Source organism: Phalangium opilio, unplaced genomic scaffold (assembly GCF_054372755.1).
Source record: "Phalangium opilio isolate 3A_F unplaced genomic scaffold, DU_Popi_V2 ptg000487l_1, whole genome shotgun sequence".
Classification (NCBI taxonomy): Eukaryota; Metazoa; Arthropoda; class Arachnida; order Opiliones; family Phalangiidae; genus Phalangium; species Phalangium opilio.
Genome location: NW_028324237.1, coordinates 1,447,937 through 1,464,760, shown reverse-complemented (window position 1 = coordinate 1,464,760; position 16,824 = coordinate 1,447,937). Strand labels below are relative to the sequence as shown.

General features: G+C 44.5%; 14 non-coding genes across 14 annotated transcripts; all 14 read left to right on the top strand.

Annotated features, from left to right (window-relative positions):
• Nucleotides 1-3,352: 3,352 nt before the first annotated feature.
• Nucleotides 3,353-3,424, top strand: TRNAC-GCA (transfer RNA cysteine (anticodon GCA)). The gene has a single exon. It is a non-coding gene; the product is annotated as a tRNA-Cys (tRNA).
• A 1,225-nt stretch (nucleotides 3,425-4,649) lies between these two features.
• On the top strand, nucleotides 4,650-4,721 carry TRNAC-GCA (transfer RNA cysteine (anticodon GCA)). The gene has a single exon. It is a non-coding gene; the product is annotated as a tRNA-Cys (tRNA).
• Nucleotides 4,722-4,908: 187 nt separating this feature from the next.
• On the top strand, nucleotides 4,909-4,980 carry TRNAC-GCA (transfer RNA cysteine (anticodon GCA)). Its single transcript has one exon. It is a non-coding gene; the product is annotated as a tRNA-Cys (tRNA).
• A 3,041-nt stretch (nucleotides 4,981-8,021) lies between these two features.
• On the top strand, nucleotides 8,022-8,093 carry TRNAC-GCA (transfer RNA cysteine (anticodon GCA)). Its single transcript has one exon. It is a non-coding gene; the product is annotated as a tRNA-Cys (tRNA).
• Nucleotides 8,094-9,059: 966 nt separating this feature from the next.
• TRNAC-GCA (transfer RNA cysteine (anticodon GCA)) lies at nucleotides 9,060-9,131 on the top strand. The gene has a single exon. It is a non-coding gene; the product is annotated as a tRNA-Cys (tRNA).
• Nucleotides 9,132-9,318: 187 nt separating this feature from the next.
• TRNAC-GCA (transfer RNA cysteine (anticodon GCA)) lies at nucleotides 9,319-9,390 on the top strand. The gene has a single exon. It is a non-coding gene; the product is annotated as a tRNA-Cys (tRNA).
• Nucleotides 9,391-10,484: 1,094 nt separating this feature from the next.
• Nucleotides 10,485-10,556, top strand: TRNAC-GCA (transfer RNA cysteine (anticodon GCA)). Its single transcript has one exon. It is a non-coding gene; the product is annotated as a tRNA-Cys (tRNA).
• A 186-nt stretch (nucleotides 10,557-10,742) lies between these two features.
• On the top strand, nucleotides 10,743-10,814 carry TRNAC-GCA (transfer RNA cysteine (anticodon GCA)). Its single transcript has one exon. It is a non-coding gene; the product is annotated as a tRNA-Cys (tRNA).
• A 705-nt stretch (nucleotides 10,815-11,519) lies between these two features.
• On the top strand, nucleotides 11,520-11,591 carry TRNAC-GCA (transfer RNA cysteine (anticodon GCA)). The gene has a single exon. It is a non-coding gene; the product is annotated as a tRNA-Cys (tRNA).
• A 965-nt stretch (nucleotides 11,592-12,556) lies between these two features.
• TRNAC-GCA (transfer RNA cysteine (anticodon GCA)) lies at nucleotides 12,557-12,628 on the top strand. The gene has a single exon. It is a non-coding gene; the product is annotated as a tRNA-Cys (tRNA).
• A 2,131-nt stretch (nucleotides 12,629-14,759) lies between these two features.
• Nucleotides 14,760-14,831, top strand: TRNAC-GCA (transfer RNA cysteine (anticodon GCA)). Its single transcript has one exon. It is a non-coding gene; the product is annotated as a tRNA-Cys (tRNA).
• A 187-nt stretch (nucleotides 14,832-15,018) lies between these two features.
• On the top strand, nucleotides 15,019-15,090 carry TRNAC-GCA (transfer RNA cysteine (anticodon GCA)). The gene has a single exon. It is a non-coding gene; the product is annotated as a tRNA-Cys (tRNA).
• Nucleotides 15,091-15,536: 446 nt separating this feature from the next.
• On the top strand, nucleotides 15,537-15,608 carry TRNAC-GCA (transfer RNA cysteine (anticodon GCA)). The gene has a single exon. It is a non-coding gene; the product is annotated as a tRNA-Cys (tRNA).
• Nucleotides 15,609-16,703: 1,095 nt separating this feature from the next.
• Nucleotides 16,704-16,775, top strand: TRNAC-GCA (transfer RNA cysteine (anticodon GCA)). Its single transcript has one exon. It is a non-coding gene; the product is annotated as a tRNA-Cys (tRNA).
• Nucleotides 16,776-16,824: the final 49 nt, after the last annotated feature.

Genomic DNA, 16,824 nt, shown 5'->3' with positions numbered 1-16,824 from the left:
AGAATTCGACGGCAGATCGAGAGGTGCTTGGTTAAACCCGAGTTCTCCCTGTAACAGCACGGATCATTCCGTTTATTTTAGTTAAAACGACATTACGGTCTTGAACACGGGGGAATAGCTTAGTGGTAGAGCATGCGACTGCAGATCGAGAGGTCCGTGGTTTAAACCCGAGTTCTCCCTGTTACAGCACGGATCATTTCGTTTATTTTAGTTAAATCGACATTACAGCTACAAACAAGGGGGAATAGCTCAGTGGTAGAGCATTCGACTGCAGATCGAGAGGTCCATGGTTCAAACCCGAGTTTTCCCTGTAATAGCACGGATCAATCCGTTTATTTTAGTTAAATCGACATAACGGTTATGAACAAGGTGGAATAGCTCAATGGTAGAGCATTCGACTGCAGATCGAGAGGTCCTTGGTTCAAACCCGAGTTCTCACTGTAACAGCACGTATCATTCCGTTTATTTTAGTTAAAACGACAATACGGTCCTGAACAAGGGGGAATAGCTTAGTGGTAGAGCATTCGACTGCAGATCGAGAGGTCCTTGGTCAAACCTGATTTCCCCCTGTAACAGCACGGATCATTCCGTTTATTTTACTTAAAACGACATTACGGTCTTGAACAAGGGGGAATAGCTCAGTGGTAGAGCATGCGACTGCAGATCGAGAGGTCCTTGGTTTAAACCCGAGTTCTCCCTGTAACAGCACGGATCATTTCGTTTATTTTAGTTAAATCGACATTACAGCTATAAACAAGGGGGAATAGCTCAGTGGTAGAGCGTTCGACTGCAGATCGAGAGGTCCGTGGTTCAAACCCGAGTTTTCCCTGTAATAGCACGGATCATTGCGTTTATTTTAGTTAAATCGACATTACGGCCTTGAAGTAAGGGGAGTAGCTGAGTGGTAGAGCATTCGACTGCAGATCGAAAGGTCCATGGATCAAACCCGAGTTTTCCCTGTAATAGCACGGATCATTGCGTTTATTTTAGTTAAATCGACATTACGCTTTGAACACGGGGGAATAGCTCAGTGGTGTAGCATTCGACTGCAGATTGAGAAGTCCTTGGTTCAAACCTGAATTCCCCCTGTAGTAGTACGAATCATTCCGTTTATTTTAGTTAAATCGACATTACGATTATGGACAAGTAGGAATAGGTCAGTGGTAGAGAATTCGACGGCAGATCGAGAGGTGCTTGGTTAAACCCGAGTTCTCCCTGTTACAGCACGGATCATTTCGTTTATTTTAGTTAAATCGACATTACAGCTACAAACAAGGGGGAATAGCTCAGTGGTAGAGCATTCGACTGCAGATCGAGAGGTCCTTGGTTCAAACCCCAGTTCTCCCTGTAACAGCACGGATCATTCCGTTTATTTTAGTTAAAACGACATTACGGCTATGAACAAGGGGAAATTGCTCAGTGGTGTAGCATTCGACTGCAGATTGAGAAGTCCTTGGTTCAAACCTGAGTTCCCCCTGTAGTAGTACGAATCATTCCCTTTATTTTAGTTAAATCGACATTACGAAAATGAACAAGTAGGAATAGCTCAGTGGTAGAGAATTCGACGGCAGATCGAGAGGTACTTGGTTCAAACCCCAGTCCTCCCTGTAACAGCACGGATCATAGCGTTTATTTTAGTTTAATCGACATTACGCCTTGAACAAGGGGGAATAGCTCAGTGGTGTAGCATTCGACTGCAGATTAAGAAGTCCTTGGTTTCATACCTGAGTTCCCCCTGTAGTAGTACGATTCATTCCGTTTATTTTAGTTAAATCGACATTCCGCCTTGAACAAGGGGGAATAGCTCAGTGGTGTAGCATTCGACTGCAGATTAAGAAGTCCTTGGTTTCATACCTGAGTTCCCCCTGTAGTAGTACGATTCATTCCGTTTATTTTAGTTAAATCGACATTACGATTATGAACAAGTAGGAATAGCTCAGTGGTAGAGTATGCGACTGCAGATCGAGAGGTCCTTGGTTCAAACCCCAGTTCTCCCTGTAACAGCACGGATCATTTGGTTTATTTTAGTTAAATCGACATTACGGCATTGAACAAGGGGGAATAGCTCAGTGGTGTAGCATTCGACTGCAGATTGAGAAGTCCTTGGTTCAAACCTGAATTCCCCCTGTAGTAGTACGAATCATTCCGTTTATTTTAGTTAAATCGACATTACGATTATGGACAAGTAGGAATAGCTCAATGGTAGAGCATTCGACTGCAGATCGAGAGGTCCTTGGTTCAAACCCGAGTTCTCACTGTAACAGCACGGATCATTGCGTTTATTTTAGTTAAATCGACATTACGGCTATGAACAAGGGGGAATAGCTCAGTGGTGTAGCATTCGACTGCAGATTGAGAAGTCCTTGGTTCAAACCTGAGTTCCCCCTGTAGTTGTACGAATCATTCCGTTTATTTTAGTTAAATCGACATTACGATAATGAACAAGTAGGAATAGCTCAGTGGTAGAGAATTTGACGGCAGATCAAGAGGTGCTTGGTTCAAACCCGAGTTCTCCCTGTAACAGCACGGATCATTGCGTTTATTTTAGTTAAATCGACATTACGGCTATGAACAAGGGGAATAGCTCAGTGGTAGAGCATTCGACTGCAGATCGAGAGGTGCTTGGTTCAAACCCGAGTTCTCCCTGTAACAGCACGGATCAATCCGTTTATTTTAGTTAAATCGACATAACGGTTATGAACAATGTGGAATAGCTCAATGGTAGAGCATTCGACTGCAGATCGAGAGGTGCTTGGTTCAAACCCGAGTTCTCCCTGTAACAGCACGGATCAATCCCTTTATTTTAGTTAAATCGACATAACGGTTATGAACAAGGTGGAGTAGCTCAATTGTAGAGCATTCGACTGCAGATCGAGAGGTCCTTGGTTCAAACCCGAGTTCTCACTGTAACAGCTCGAATCATTCCGTTTATTTTAGTTAAAACGACAATACGGTCCTGAACAAGGGGGAATAGCTCAGTGGTAGAGCATTCGATTGCAGATCGAGAGGTCCTTGGTTCAAACCCGAGTTCTCATTGTAACAGCACGGATCATTGCGTTTATTTTAGTTAAATCGACATTACGGCTATGAACAAAGGGGAATAGCTCAGTGGTAGAGCATTCGACTGCAGATCGAGAGGTCCTTGGTTCAAACCCGAGTTCTCGCTGTAACAGCACGGATCATTCCGTTTATTTTAGTTAAATCGACATTACGGCCTTGAACAAGGGGAATAGCTCAGTGGTAGAGTATGCGACTGCAGATCGAGAGGTCCTTGGTTCACACCCCAGTTCTCCCTGTAACAGCACGGATTATTTCGTTTATTTTAGTTAAATCGACATTCCGCCTTGAACAAGGGGGAATAGCTCAGTGGTAGAGCATTCGACTGCAGATCGAGAGGTCCTTGGTTCAAACCCGAGTTCTCCCTGTAACAGCACGAATCATTCCGTTTATTTTAGTTAAAACGACAATACGGTCCTGAACAAGGGGAATAGCTCAGTGGTAGAGTATGCGACTGCAGATCGAGAGGTCCTTGGTTCAAACCCCAGTTCTCCCTGTAACAGCACGGATCATTTCGTTAATTTTAGTTAAATCGACATTACGGCCTTGAACAAGGGGGAATAGCTCAGTGGTAGAGCATTCGACTGCAGATCGAGAGGTCCTTGGTTCATACCCGAGTTCTCCCTGTAACAGCACGGATCATAGCGTTTATTTTAGTTAAAACGACAATACGGTCCTGAACAAGGGGAATAGCTCAGTGGTAGAGTATGCGACTGCAGATCGAGAGGTCCTTGGTTCAAACCCCAGTTCTCCCTGTAACAGCACGAATCATTTCGTTTATTTTAGTTAAATCGACATTCCGCCTTGAACAAGGGGGAATAGCTCAGTGGTAGAGCATTCGACTGCAGATCGAGAGGTCCTTGGTTCAAACCCGAGTTCTCCTTGAAACAGCACGGATCATTGCGTTTATTTTAGTTAAATCGACATTACGGCTATGAACAAGGGGGAATAGCTCAGTGGTAGAGTATGCGACTGCAGATCGAGAGGTACTTGGTTCAAACCCCAGTCCTCCCTGTAACAGCACGGATCATAGCGTTTATTTTAGTTTAATCGACATTACGCCTTGAACAAGGGGGAATAGCTCAGTGGTGTAGCATTCGACTGCAGATTAAGAAGTCCTTGGTTTCATACCTGAGTTCCCCCTGTAGTAGTACGATTCATTCCGTTTATTTTAGTTAAATCGACATTCCGCCTTGAACAAGGGGGAATAGCTCAGTGGTGTAGCATTCGACTGCAGATTAAGAAGTCCTTGGTTTCATACCTGAGTTCCCCCTGTAGTAGTACGATTCATTCCGTTTATTTTAGTTAAATCGACATTACGATTATGAACAAGTAGGAATAGCTCAGTGGTAGAGTATGCGACTGCAGATCGAGAGGTCCTTGGTTCAAACCCCAGTTCTCCCTGTAACAGCACGGATCATTTGGTTTATTTTAGTTAAATCGACATTACGGCATTGAACAAGAGGGAATAGCTCAGTGGTAGAGTATGCGACTGCAGATCGAGAGGTCCTTGGTTCAAACCCCAGTTCTCCCTGTAACAGCACGGATCATTTCGTTTATTTTAGTTAAATCGACATTACGGCCTTGAACAAGGGGGAATAGCTCAGTGGTAGAGCATTCGATTGCAGATCGAGAGGTCCTTGGTTCAAACCCGAGTTCTCCCTGTAACAGCACGAATCATTCCGTTTATTTTAGTTAAAACGACAATCGGGTCCTGAACAAGGGGAATAGCTCAGTGGTAGATTATGCGACTGCAGATCGAGAGGTCCTTGGTTCAAACCCCAGTTCTCCCTGTAACAGCACGGATCATTTCGTTAATTTTAGTTAAATCGACATTACGGCCTTGAACAAGGGGGAATAGCTCAGTGGTAGAGCATTCGACTGCAGATCGAGAGGTCCTTGGTTCAAACCCGAGTTCTCCCTGTAACAGCACGAATCATTCCGTTTATTTTAGTTAAAACGACAATACGGTCCTGAGCAAGGGGAATAGCTCAGTGGTAGAGTATGCGACTGCAGATCGAGAGGTCCTTGGTTCAAACCCCAGTTCTCCCTGTAACAGCACGAATCATTTCGTTTATTTTAGTTAAATCGACATTACGGCTATGAACAAAGGGGAATAGCTCAGTGGTAGAGCATTCGACTGCAGATCGAGAGGTCCTTGGTTCAAACCCGAGTTCTCCCTGTAACAGCACGAATCATTCCGTTTATTTTAGTTAAAACGACAATACGGTCCTGAACAAGGGGAATAGCTCAGTGGTAGAGTATGCGACTGCAGATCGAGAGGTCCTTGGTTCAAACCCCAGTTCTCCCTGTAACAGCACGGATCATTTCGTTTATTTTAGTTAAATCGACATTACAGCTATAAACAAGGGGGAATAGCTCAGTGGTAGAGCGTTCGACTGCAGATCGAGAGGTCCGTGGTTCAAACCCGAGTTTTCCCTGTAATAGCACGGATCATTGCGTTTATTTTAGTTAAATCGACATTACGGCCTTGAAGTAAGGGGAGTAGCTGAGTGGTAGAGCATTCGACTGCAGATCGAAAGGTCCATGGATCAAACCCGAGTTTTCCCTGTAATAGCACGGATCATTGCGTTTATTTTAGTTAAATCGACATTACGCTTTGAACACGGGGGAATAGCTCAGTGGTGTAGCATTCGACTGCAGATTGAGAAGTCCTTGGTTCAAACCTGAATTCCCCCTGTAGTAGTACGAATCATTCCGTTTATTTTAGTTAAATCGACATTACGATTATGGACAAGTAGGAATAGGTCAGTGGTAGAGAATTCGACGGCAGATCGAGAGGTGCTTGGTTAAACCCGAGTTCTCCCTGTTACAGCACGGATCATTTCGTTTATTTTAGTTAAATCGACATTACAGCTACAAACAAGGGGGAATAGCTCAGTGGTAGAGCATTCGACTGCAGATCGAGAGGTCCTTGGTTCAAACCCCAGTTCTCCCTGTAACAGCACGGATCATTCCGTTTATTTTAGTTAAAACGACATTACGGCTATGAACAAGGGGAAATTGCTCAGTGGTGTAGCATTCGACTGCAGATTGAGAAGTCCTTGGTTCAAACCTGAGTTCCCCCTGTAGTAGTACGAATCATTCCCTTTATTTTAGTTAAATCGACATTACGAAAATGAACAAGTAGGAATAGCTCAGTGGTAGAGAATTCGACGGCAGATCGAGAGGTACTTGGTTCAAACCCCAGTCCTCCCTGTAACAGCACGGATGATAGCGTTTATTTTAGTTTAATCGACATTACGCCTTGAACAAGGGGGAATACCTCAGTGGTGTAGCATTCGACTGCAGATTAAGAAGTCCTTGGTTTCATACCTGAGTTCCCCCTGTAGTAGTACGATTCATTCCGTTTATTTTAGTTAAATCGACATTCCGCCTTGAACAAGGGGGAATAGCTCAGTGGTGTAGCATTCGACTGCAGATTAAGAAGTCCTTGGTTTCATACCTGAGTTCCCCCTGTAGTAGTACGATTCATTCCGTTTATTTTAGTTAAATCGACATTACGATTATGAACAAGTAGGAATAGCTCAGTGGTAGAGTATGCGACTGCAGATCGAGAGGTCCTTGGTTCAAACCCCAGTTCTCCCTGTAACAGCACGGATCATTTGGTTTATTTTAGTTAAATCGACATTACGGCATTGAACAAGGGGGAATAGCTCAGTGGTGTAGCATTCGACTGCAGATTGAGAAGTCCTTGGTTCAAACCTGAATTCCCCCTGTAGTAGTACGAATCATTCCGTTTATTTTAGTTAAATCGACATTACGATTATGGACAAGTAGGAATAGCTCAATGGTAGAGCATTCGACTGCAGATCGAGAGGTCCTTGGTTCAAACCCGAGTTCTCACTGTAACAGCACGGATCATTGCGTTTATTTTAGTTAAATCGACATTACGGCTATGAACAAGGGGGAATAGCTCAGTGGTGTAGCATTCGACTGCAGATTGAGAAGTCCTTGGTTCAAACCTGAGTTCCCCCTGTAGTTGTACGAATCATTCCGTTTATTTTAGTTAAATCGACATTACGATAATGAACAAGTAGGAATAGCTCAGTGGTAGAGAATTTGACGGCAGATCGAGAGGTGCTTGGTTCAAACCCGAGTTCTCCCTGTAACAGCACGGATCATTGCGTTTATTTTAGTTAAATCGACATTACGGCTATGAACAAGGGGAATAGCTCAGTGGTAGAGCATTCGACTGCAGATCGAGAGGTGCTTGGTTCAAACCCGAGTTCTCCCTGTAACAGCACGGATCAATCCGTTTATTTTAGTTAAATCGACATAACGGTTATGAACAATGTGGAATAGCTCAATGGTAGAGCATTCGACTGCAGATCGAGAGGTGCTTGGTTCAAACCCGAGTTCTCCCTGTAACAGCACGGATCAATCCCTTTATTTTAGTTAAATCGACATAACGGTTATGAACAAGGTGGAGTAGCTCAATTGTAGAGCATTCGACTGCAGATCGAGAGGTCCTTGGTTCAAACCCGAGTTCTCACTGTAACAGCTCGAATCATTCCGTTTATTTTAGTTAAAACGACAATACGGTCCTGAACAAGGGGGAATAGCTCAGTGGTAGAGCATTCGATTGCAGATCGAGAGGTCCTTGGTTCAAACCCGAGTTCTCATTGTAACAGCACGGATCATTGCGTTTATTTTAGTTAAATCGACATTACGGCTATGAACAAAGGGGAATAGCTCAGTGGTAGAGCATTCGACTGCAGATCGAGAGGTCCTTGGTTCAAACCCGAGTTCTCGCTGTAACAGCACGGATCATTCCGTTTATTTTAGTTAAATCGACATTACGGCCTTGAACAAGGGGAATAGCTCAGTGGTAGAGTATGCGACTGCAGATCGAGAGGTCCTTGGTTCACACCCCAGTTCTCCCTGTAACAGCACGGATTATTTCGTTTATTTTAGTTAAATCGACATTCCGCCTTGAACAAGGGGGAATAGCTCAGTGGTAGAGCATTCGACTGCAGATCGAGAGGTCCTTGGTTCAAACCCGAGTTCTCCCTGTAACAGCACGAATCATTCCGTTTATTTTAGTTAAAACGACAATACGGTCCTGAACAAGGGGAATAGCTCAGTGGTAGAGTATGCGACTGCAGATCGAGAGGTCCTTGGTTCAAACCCCAGTTCTCCCTGTAACAGCACGGATCATTTCGTTAATTTTAGTTAAATCGACATTACGGCCTTGAACAAGGGGGAATAGCTCAGTGGTAGAGCATTCGACTGCAGATCGAGAGGTCCTTGGTTCATACCCGAGTTCTCCCTGTAACAGCACGGATCATAGCGTTTATTTTAGTTAAATCGACATTCCGCCTTGAACAAGGGGGAATAGCTCAGTGGTAGAGCATTCGACTGCAGATCGAGAGGTCCTTGGTTCAAACCCGAGTTCTCCTTGAAACAGCACGGATCATTGCGTTTATTTTAGTTAAATCGACATTACGGCTATGAACAAGGGGGAATAGCTCAGTGGTAGAGTATGCGACTGCAGATCGAGAGGTACTTGGTTCAAACCCCAGTCCTCCCTGTAACAGCACGGATCATAGCGTTTATTTTAGTTTAATCGACATTACGCCTTGAACAAGGGGGAATAGCTCAGTGGTGTAGCATTCGACTGCAGATTAAGAAGTCCTTGGTTTCATACCTGAGTTCCCCCTGTAGTAGTACGATTCATTCCGTTTATTTTAGTTAAATCGACATTCCGCCTTGAACAAGGGGGAATAGCTCAGTGGTGTAGCATTCGACTGCAGATTAAGAAGTCCTTGGTTTCATACCTGAGTTCCCCCTGTAGTAGTACGATTCATTCCGTTTATTTTAGTTAAATCGACATTACGATTATGAACAAGTAGGAATAGCTCAGTGGTAGAGTATGCGACTGCAGATCGAGAGGTCCTAGGTTCAAACCCCAGTTCTCCCTGTAACAGCACGGATCATTTCGTTTATTTTAGTTAAATCGACATTACGGCCTTGAACAAGGGGGAATAGCTCAGTGGTAGAGCATTCGATTGCAGATCGAGAGGTCCTTGGTTCAAACCCGAGTTCTCCCTGTAACAGCACGAATCATTCCGTTTATTTTAGTTAAAACGACAATCGGGTCCTGAACAAGGGGAATAGCTCAGTGGTAGATTATGCGACTGCAGATCGAGAGGTCCTTGGTTCAAACCCCAGTTCTCCCTGTAACAGCACGGATCATTTCGTTAATTTTAGTTAAATCGACATTACGGCCTTGAACAAGGGGGAATAGCTCAGTGGTAGAGCATTCGACTGCAGATCGAGAGGTCCTTGGTTCAAACCCGAGTTCTCCCTGTAACAGCACGAATCATTCCGTTTATTTTAGTTAAAACGACAATACGGTCCTGAGCAAGGGGAATAGCTCAGTGGTAGAGTATGCGACTGCAGATCGAGAGGTCCTTGGTTCAAACCCCAGTTCTCCCTGTAACAGCACGAATCATTTCGTTTATTTTAGTTAAATCGACATTACGGCTATGAACAAAGGGGAATAGCTCAGTGGTAGAGCATTCGACTGCAGATCGAGAGGTCCTTGGTTCAAACCCGAGTTCTCCCTGTAACAGCACGAATCATTCAGTTTATTTTAGTTAAAACGACAATACGGTCCTGAACAAGGGGAATAGCTCAGTGGTAGAGTATGCGACTGCAGATCGAGAGGTCCTTGGTTCAAACCCCAGTTCTCCCTGTAACAGTACGAATCATTTCGTTTATTTTAGTTAAATCGACATTCCGCCTTGAACAAGGGTGAATAGCTCAGTGGTAGAGCATTCGACTGCAGATCGAGAGGTCCTTGGTTCAAACCCGAGTTCTCCTTGTAACAGCACGGATCATTGCGTTTATTTTAGTTAAATCGACATTACGGCTATGAACAAGGGGGAATAGCTCAGTGGTAGAGTATGCGACTGCAGATCGAGAGGTCCTTGGTTCAAACCCCAGTCCTCCCTGTAACAGCACGGATCATAGCGTTTATTTTAGTTTAATCGACATTACGCCTTGAACAAGGGGGAATAGCTCAGTGGTGTAGCATTCGACTGCAGATTAAGAAGTCCTTGGTTTCATACCTGAGTTCCCCCTGTAGTAGTACGATTCATTCCGTTTATTTTAGTTAAATCGACATTCCGCCTTGAACAAGGGGGAATAGCTCAAAGGTGTAGCATTCGACTGCAGATTAAGAAGTCCGTGGTTTCATACCTGAGTTCCCCCTGTAGTAGTACGATTCATTCCGTTTATTTTAGTTAAATCGACATTACGATTATGAACAAGTAGGAATAGCTCAGTGGTAGAGTATGCGACTGCAGATCGAGAGGTCCTTGGTTCAAACCCCAGTTCTCCCTGTAACAGCACGGATCATTTCGTTTATTTTAGTTAAATCGACATTCCGCCTTGAACAAGGGGGAATAGCTCAGTGGTAGAGCATTCGACTGCAGATCGAGAGGTCCTTGGTTCAAACCCGAGTTCTCCCTGTAACAGCACGAATCATTCCGTTTATTTTAGTTAAAACGACAATACGGTCCTGAACAAGGGGAATAGCTCAGTGGTAGAGTATGCGACTGCAGATCGAGAGGTCCTTGGTTCAAACCCCAGTTCTCCCTGTAACAGCACGGATCATTTCGTTTATTTTAGTTAAATCGACATTCCGCCTTGAACAAGGGGGAATAGCTCAGTGGTAGAGCATTCGACTGCAGATCGAGAGGTCCTTGGTTCAAACCCGAGTTCTCCCTGTAACAGCACGAATCATTCCGTTTATTTTAGTTAAAACGACAATACGGTCCTGAACAAGGGGAATAGCTCAGTGGTAGAGTATGCGACTGCAGATCGAGAGGTCCTTGGTTCAAACCCCAGTTCTCCCTGTAACAGCACGAATCATTTCGTTTATTTTAGTTAAATCGACATTACGGCTATGAAAAAAGGGGAATAGCTCAGTGGTAGAGCATTTGACTGCAGATCGAGAGGTCCTTGGTTCAAACCCGAGTTCTCCCTGTAACAGCACGAATCATTCCGTTTATTTTAGTTAAAACGACAATACGGTCCTGAACAAGGGGAATAGCTCAGTGGTAGAGTATGCGACTGCAGATCGAGAGGTCCTTGGTTCAAACCCGAGTTCTCATTGTAACAGCACGGATCATTTCGTTAATTTTAGTTAAATCGACATTACGGCTATGAACAAAGGGGAATAGCTCAGTGGTAGAGCATTCGACTGCAGATCGAGAGGTCCTTGGTTCAAACCCGAGTTCTCCCTGTAACAGCACGAATCATTCCGTTTATTTTAGTTAAAACGACAATACCGTCCTGAACAAGGGGAATAGCTCAGTGGTAGAGTATGCGACTGCAGATCGAGAGGTCCTTGGTTCAAACCCCAGTTCTCCCTGTAACAGCACGGATCATTTCGTTAATTTTAGTTAAATCGACATTACGGCCTTGAACAAGGGGGAATAGCTCAGTGGTAGAGCATTCGACTGCAGATCGAGAGGTCCTTGGTTCAAACCCGAGTTCTCCCTGTAACAGCACGAATCAATCCGTTTATTTTAGTTAAAACGACAATACGGTCCTGAGCAAGGGGAATAGCTCAGTGGTAGAGTATGCGACTGCAGATCGAGAGGTCCTTGGTTCAAACCCCAGTTCTCCCTGTAACAGCACGAATCATTTCGTTTATTTTAGTTAAATCGACATTACGGCTATGAACAAAGGGGAATAGCTCAGTGGTAGAGCATTCGACTGCAGATCGAGAGGTCCTTGGTTCAAACCCGAGTTCTCCCTGTAACAGCACGAATCATTCCGTTTATTTTAGTTAAAACGACAATACGGTCCTGAACAAGGGGAATAGCTCAGTGGTAGAGTATGCGACTGCAGATCGAGAGGTCCTTGGTTCAAACCCCAGTTCTCCCTGTAACAGTACGAATCATTTCGTTTATTTTAGTTAAATCGACATTCCGCCTTGAACAAGGGGGAATAGCTCAGTGGTAGAGCATTCGACTGCAGATCGAGAGGTCCTTGGTTCAAACCCGAGTTCTCCTTGTAACAGCACGGATCATTGCGTTTATTTTAGTTAAATCGACATTACGGCTATGAACAAGGGGGAATAGCTCAGTGGTGTAGCATTCGACTGCAGATTAAGAAGTCCGTGGTTTCATACCTGAGTTCCCCCTGTAGTAGTACGATTCATTCCGTTTATTTTAGTTAAATCGACATTACGATTATGAACAAGTAGGAATAGCTCAGTGGTAGAGTATGCGACTGCAGATCGAGAGGTCCTTGGTTCAAACCTCAGTTCTCCCTGTAACAGCACGGATCATTTGGTTTATTTTAGTTAAATCGACATTACGGCATTGAACAAGAGGGAATAGCTCAGTGGTAGAGTATGCGACTGCAGATCGAGAGGTCCTTGGTTCAAACCCCAGTTCTCCCTGTAACAGCACGGATCATTTCGTTTATTTTAGTTAAATCGACATTCCGCCTTGAACAAGGGGGAATAGCTCAGTGGTAGAGCATTCGACTGCAGATCGAGAGGTCCTTGGTTCAAACCCGAGTTCTCCCTGTAACAGCACGAATCATTCCGTTTATTTTAGTTAAAACGACAATACGGTCCTGAACAAGGGGAATAGCTCAGTGGTAGAGTATGCGACTGCAGATCGAGAGGTCCTTGGTTCAAACCCCAGTTCTCCCTGTAACAGCACGGATCATTTCGTTAATTTTAGTTAAATCGACATTACGGCCTTGAACAAGGGGGAATAGCTCAGTGGTAGAGCATTCGACTGCAGATCGAGAGGTCCTTGGTTCATACCCGAGTTCTCCCTGTAACAGCACGAATCATTCCGTTTATTTTAGTTAAAACGGCAATACGGTCCTGAGCAAGGGGAATAGCTCAGTGGTAGAGTATGCGACTGCAGATCGAGAGGTCCTTGGTTCAAACCCCAGTTCTCCCTGTAACAGCACGAATCATTTCGTTTATTTTAGTTAAATCGACATTACGGCTATGAACAAAGGGGAATAGCTCAGTGGTAGAGCATTTGACTGCAGATCGAGAGGTCCTTGGTTCAAACCCGAGTTCTCCCTGTAACAGCACGAATCATTCCGTTTATTTTAGTTAAAACGACAATACGGTCCTGAACAAGGGGAATAGCTCAGTGGTAGAGTATGCGACTGCAGATCGAGAGGTCCTTGGTTCAAACCCGAGTTCTCATTGTAACAGCACGGATCATTGCGTTTATTTTAGTTAAATCGACATTAAGGCTATGAACAAAGGGGAATAGCTCAGTGGTAGAGCATTCGACTGCAGATCGAGAGGTCCTTGTTTCAAACCCGAGTTCTCCCTGTAACAGCACGAATCATTCCGTTTATTTTAGTTAAAACGACAATACGGTCCTGAACAAGGGGAATAGCTCAGTGGTAGAGTATGCGACTGCAGATCGAGAGGTCCTTGGTTCAAACCCCAGTTCTCCCTGTAACAGCACGAATCATTTCGTTTATTTTAGTTAAATCGACATTCCGCCTTGAACAAGGGGGAATAGCTCAGTGGTAGAGCATTCGACTGCAGATCGAGAGGTCCTTGGTTCAAACCCGAGTTCTCCTTGTAACAGCACGGATCATTGCGTTTATTTTAGTTAAATCGACATTACGGCTATGAACAAGGGGGAATAGCTCAGTGGTAGAGTATGCGACTGCAGATCGCGAGGTCCTTGGTTCAAACCCCAGTCCTCCCTGTAACAGCACGGATCATAGCGTTTATTTTAGTTTAATCGACATTACGCCTTGAACAAGGGGGAATAGCTCAGTGGTGTAGCATTCGACTGCAGATTAAGAAGTCCTTGGTTTCATACCTGAGTTCCAACTGTAGTAGTACGATTCATTCCGTTTATTTTAGTTAAATCGACATTCCGCCTTGAACAAGGGGGAATAGCTCAGTGGTGTAGCATTCGACTGCAGATTAAGAAGTCCTTGGTTTCATACCTGAGTTCCCCCTGTAGTAGTACGATTCATTCCGTTTATTTTAGTTAAATCGACATTACGATTATGAACAAGTAGGAATAGCTCAGTGGTAGAGTATGCGACTGCAGATCGAGAGGTCCTTGGCTCAAACCCCAGTTCTCCCTGTAACAGCACGGATCATTTGGTTTATTTTAGTTAAATCGACATTACGGCATTGAACAAGAGGGAATAGCTCAGTGGTAGAGTATGCGACTGCAGATCGAGAGGTCCTTGGTTCAAACCCCAGTTCTCCCTGTAACAGCACGGATCATTTCGTTTATTTTAGTTAAATCGACATTACGGCCTTGAACAAGGGGGAATAGCTCAGTGGTAGAGCATTCGATTGCAGATCGAGAGGTCCTTGGTTCAAACCCGAGTTCTCATTGTAACAGCACGGATCATTGCGTTTATTTTAGTTAAATCGACATTACGGCTATGAACAAAGGGGAATAGCTCAGTGGTAGAGCATTCGACTGCAGATCGAGAGGTCCTTGGTTCAAACCCGAGTTCTCCCTGTAACAGCACGGATCATTCCGTTTATTTTAGTTAAATCGACATTACGGCCTTGAACAAGGGGAATAGCTCAGTGGTAGAGTATGCGACTGCAGATCGAGAGGTCCTTGTTTCACACCCCAGTTCTCCCAGTAACAGCACGGATCATTTCGTTTATTTTAGTTAAATCGACATTCCGCCTTGAACAAGGGGGAATAGCTCAGTGGTAGAGCATTCGACTGCAGATCGAGAGGTTCTTGGTTCAAACCCGAGTTCTCCCTGTAACAGCACGAATCATTCCGTTTATTTTAGTTAAAACGACAATACGGTCCTGAACAAGGGGAATAGCTCAGTGGTAGAGTATGCGACTGCAGATCGAGAGGTCCTTGGTTCAAACCCCAGTTCTCCCTGTAACAGCACGGATCATTTCGTTAATTTTAGTTAAATCGACATTACGGCCTTGAACAAGGGGGAATAGCTCAGTGGTAGAGCATTCGACTGCAGATCGAGAGGTCCTTGGTTCAAACCCGAGTTCTCCCTGTAACAGCACGAATCATTCCGTTTATTTTAGTTAAAACGACAATACGGTCCTGAGCAAGGGGAATAGCTCAGTGGTAGAGTATGCGACTGCAGATCGAGAGGTCCTTGGTTCAAACCCCAGTTCTCCCTGTAACAGCACGAATCATTTCGTTTATTTTAGTTAAATCGACATTACGGCTATGAACAAAGGGGAATAGCTCAGTGGTAGAGCATTCGACTGCAGATCGAGAGGTCCTTGGTTCAAACCCCAGTTCTCCCTGTAACAGCACGAATCATTCCGTTTATTTTAGTTAAAACGACAATACGGTCCTGAGCAAGGGGAATAGCTCAGTGGTAGAGCATTCGACTGCAGATCGAGAGGTCCTTGGTTCAAACCCCAGTTCTCCCTGTAACAGCACGGATCATTTCGTTAATTTTAGTTAAATCGACATTACGGCCTTGAACAAGGGGGAATAGCTCAGTGGTAGAGCATTCGACTGCAGATCGAGAGGTCCTTGGTTCAAACCCGAGTTCTCCCTGTAACAGCACGAATCATTCCGTTTATTTTAGTTAAAACGACAATACGGTCCTGAGCAAGGGGAATAGCTCAGTGGTAGAGTATGCGACTGCAGATCGAGAGGTCCTTGGTTCAAACCCGAGTTCTCATTGTAACAGCACGGATCATTGCGTTTATTTTAGTTAAATCGACATTACGGCTATGAACAAAGGGGAATAGCTCAGTGGTAGAGCATTCGACTGCAGATCGAGAGGTCCTTGGTTCAAACCCGAGTTCTCCCTGTAACAGCACGAATCATTCCGTTTATTTTAGTTAAATCGACATTCCGCCTTGAACAAGGGGGAATAGCTCAGTGGTAGAGCATTCGACTGCAGATCGAGAGGTCCTTGGTTCAAACCCGAGTTCTCCTTGTAACAGCACGGATCATTGCGTTTATTTTAGTTAAATCGACATTACGGCTATGAACAAGGGGGAATAGCTCAGTGGTAGAGTATGCGACTGCAGATCGAGAGGTCCTTGGTTCAAACCCCAGTCCGCCCTGTAACAGCACGGATCATAGCGTTTATTTTAGTTTAATCGACATTACGCCTTGAACAAGGGGGAATAGCTCAGTGGTGTAGCATTCGACTGCAGATTAAGAAGTCCTTGGTTTCATACCTGAGTTCCCCCTGTAGTAGTACGATTCATTCCGTTTATTTTAGTTAAATCGACATTCCGCCTTGAACAAGGGGGAATAGCTCAGTGGTGTAGCATTCGACTGCAGATTAAGAAGTCCGTGGTTTCATACCTGAGTTCCCCCTGTAGTAGTACGATTCATTCCGTTTATTTTAGTTAAATCGACATTACGATTATGAACAAGTAGGAATAGCTCAGTGGTAGAGTATGCGACTGCAGATCGAGAGGTCCTTGGTTCAAACCCCAGTTCTCCCTGTAACAGCACGGATCATTTGGTTTATTTTAGTTAAATCGACATTACGGCATTGAACAAGAGGGAATAGCTCAGTGGTAGAGTATGCGACTGCAGATCGAGAGGTCCTTGGTTCAAACCCCAGTTCTCCCTGTAACAGCACGGATCATTTCGTTTATTTTAGTTAAATCGACATTCCGCCTTGAACAAGGGGGAATAGCTCAGTGGTAGAGCATTCGACTGCAGATCGAGAGGTCCTTGGTTCAAACCCGAGTTCTCCCTGTAACAGCACGAAACATTCCGTTTATTTTAGTTAAAACGACAATACGGT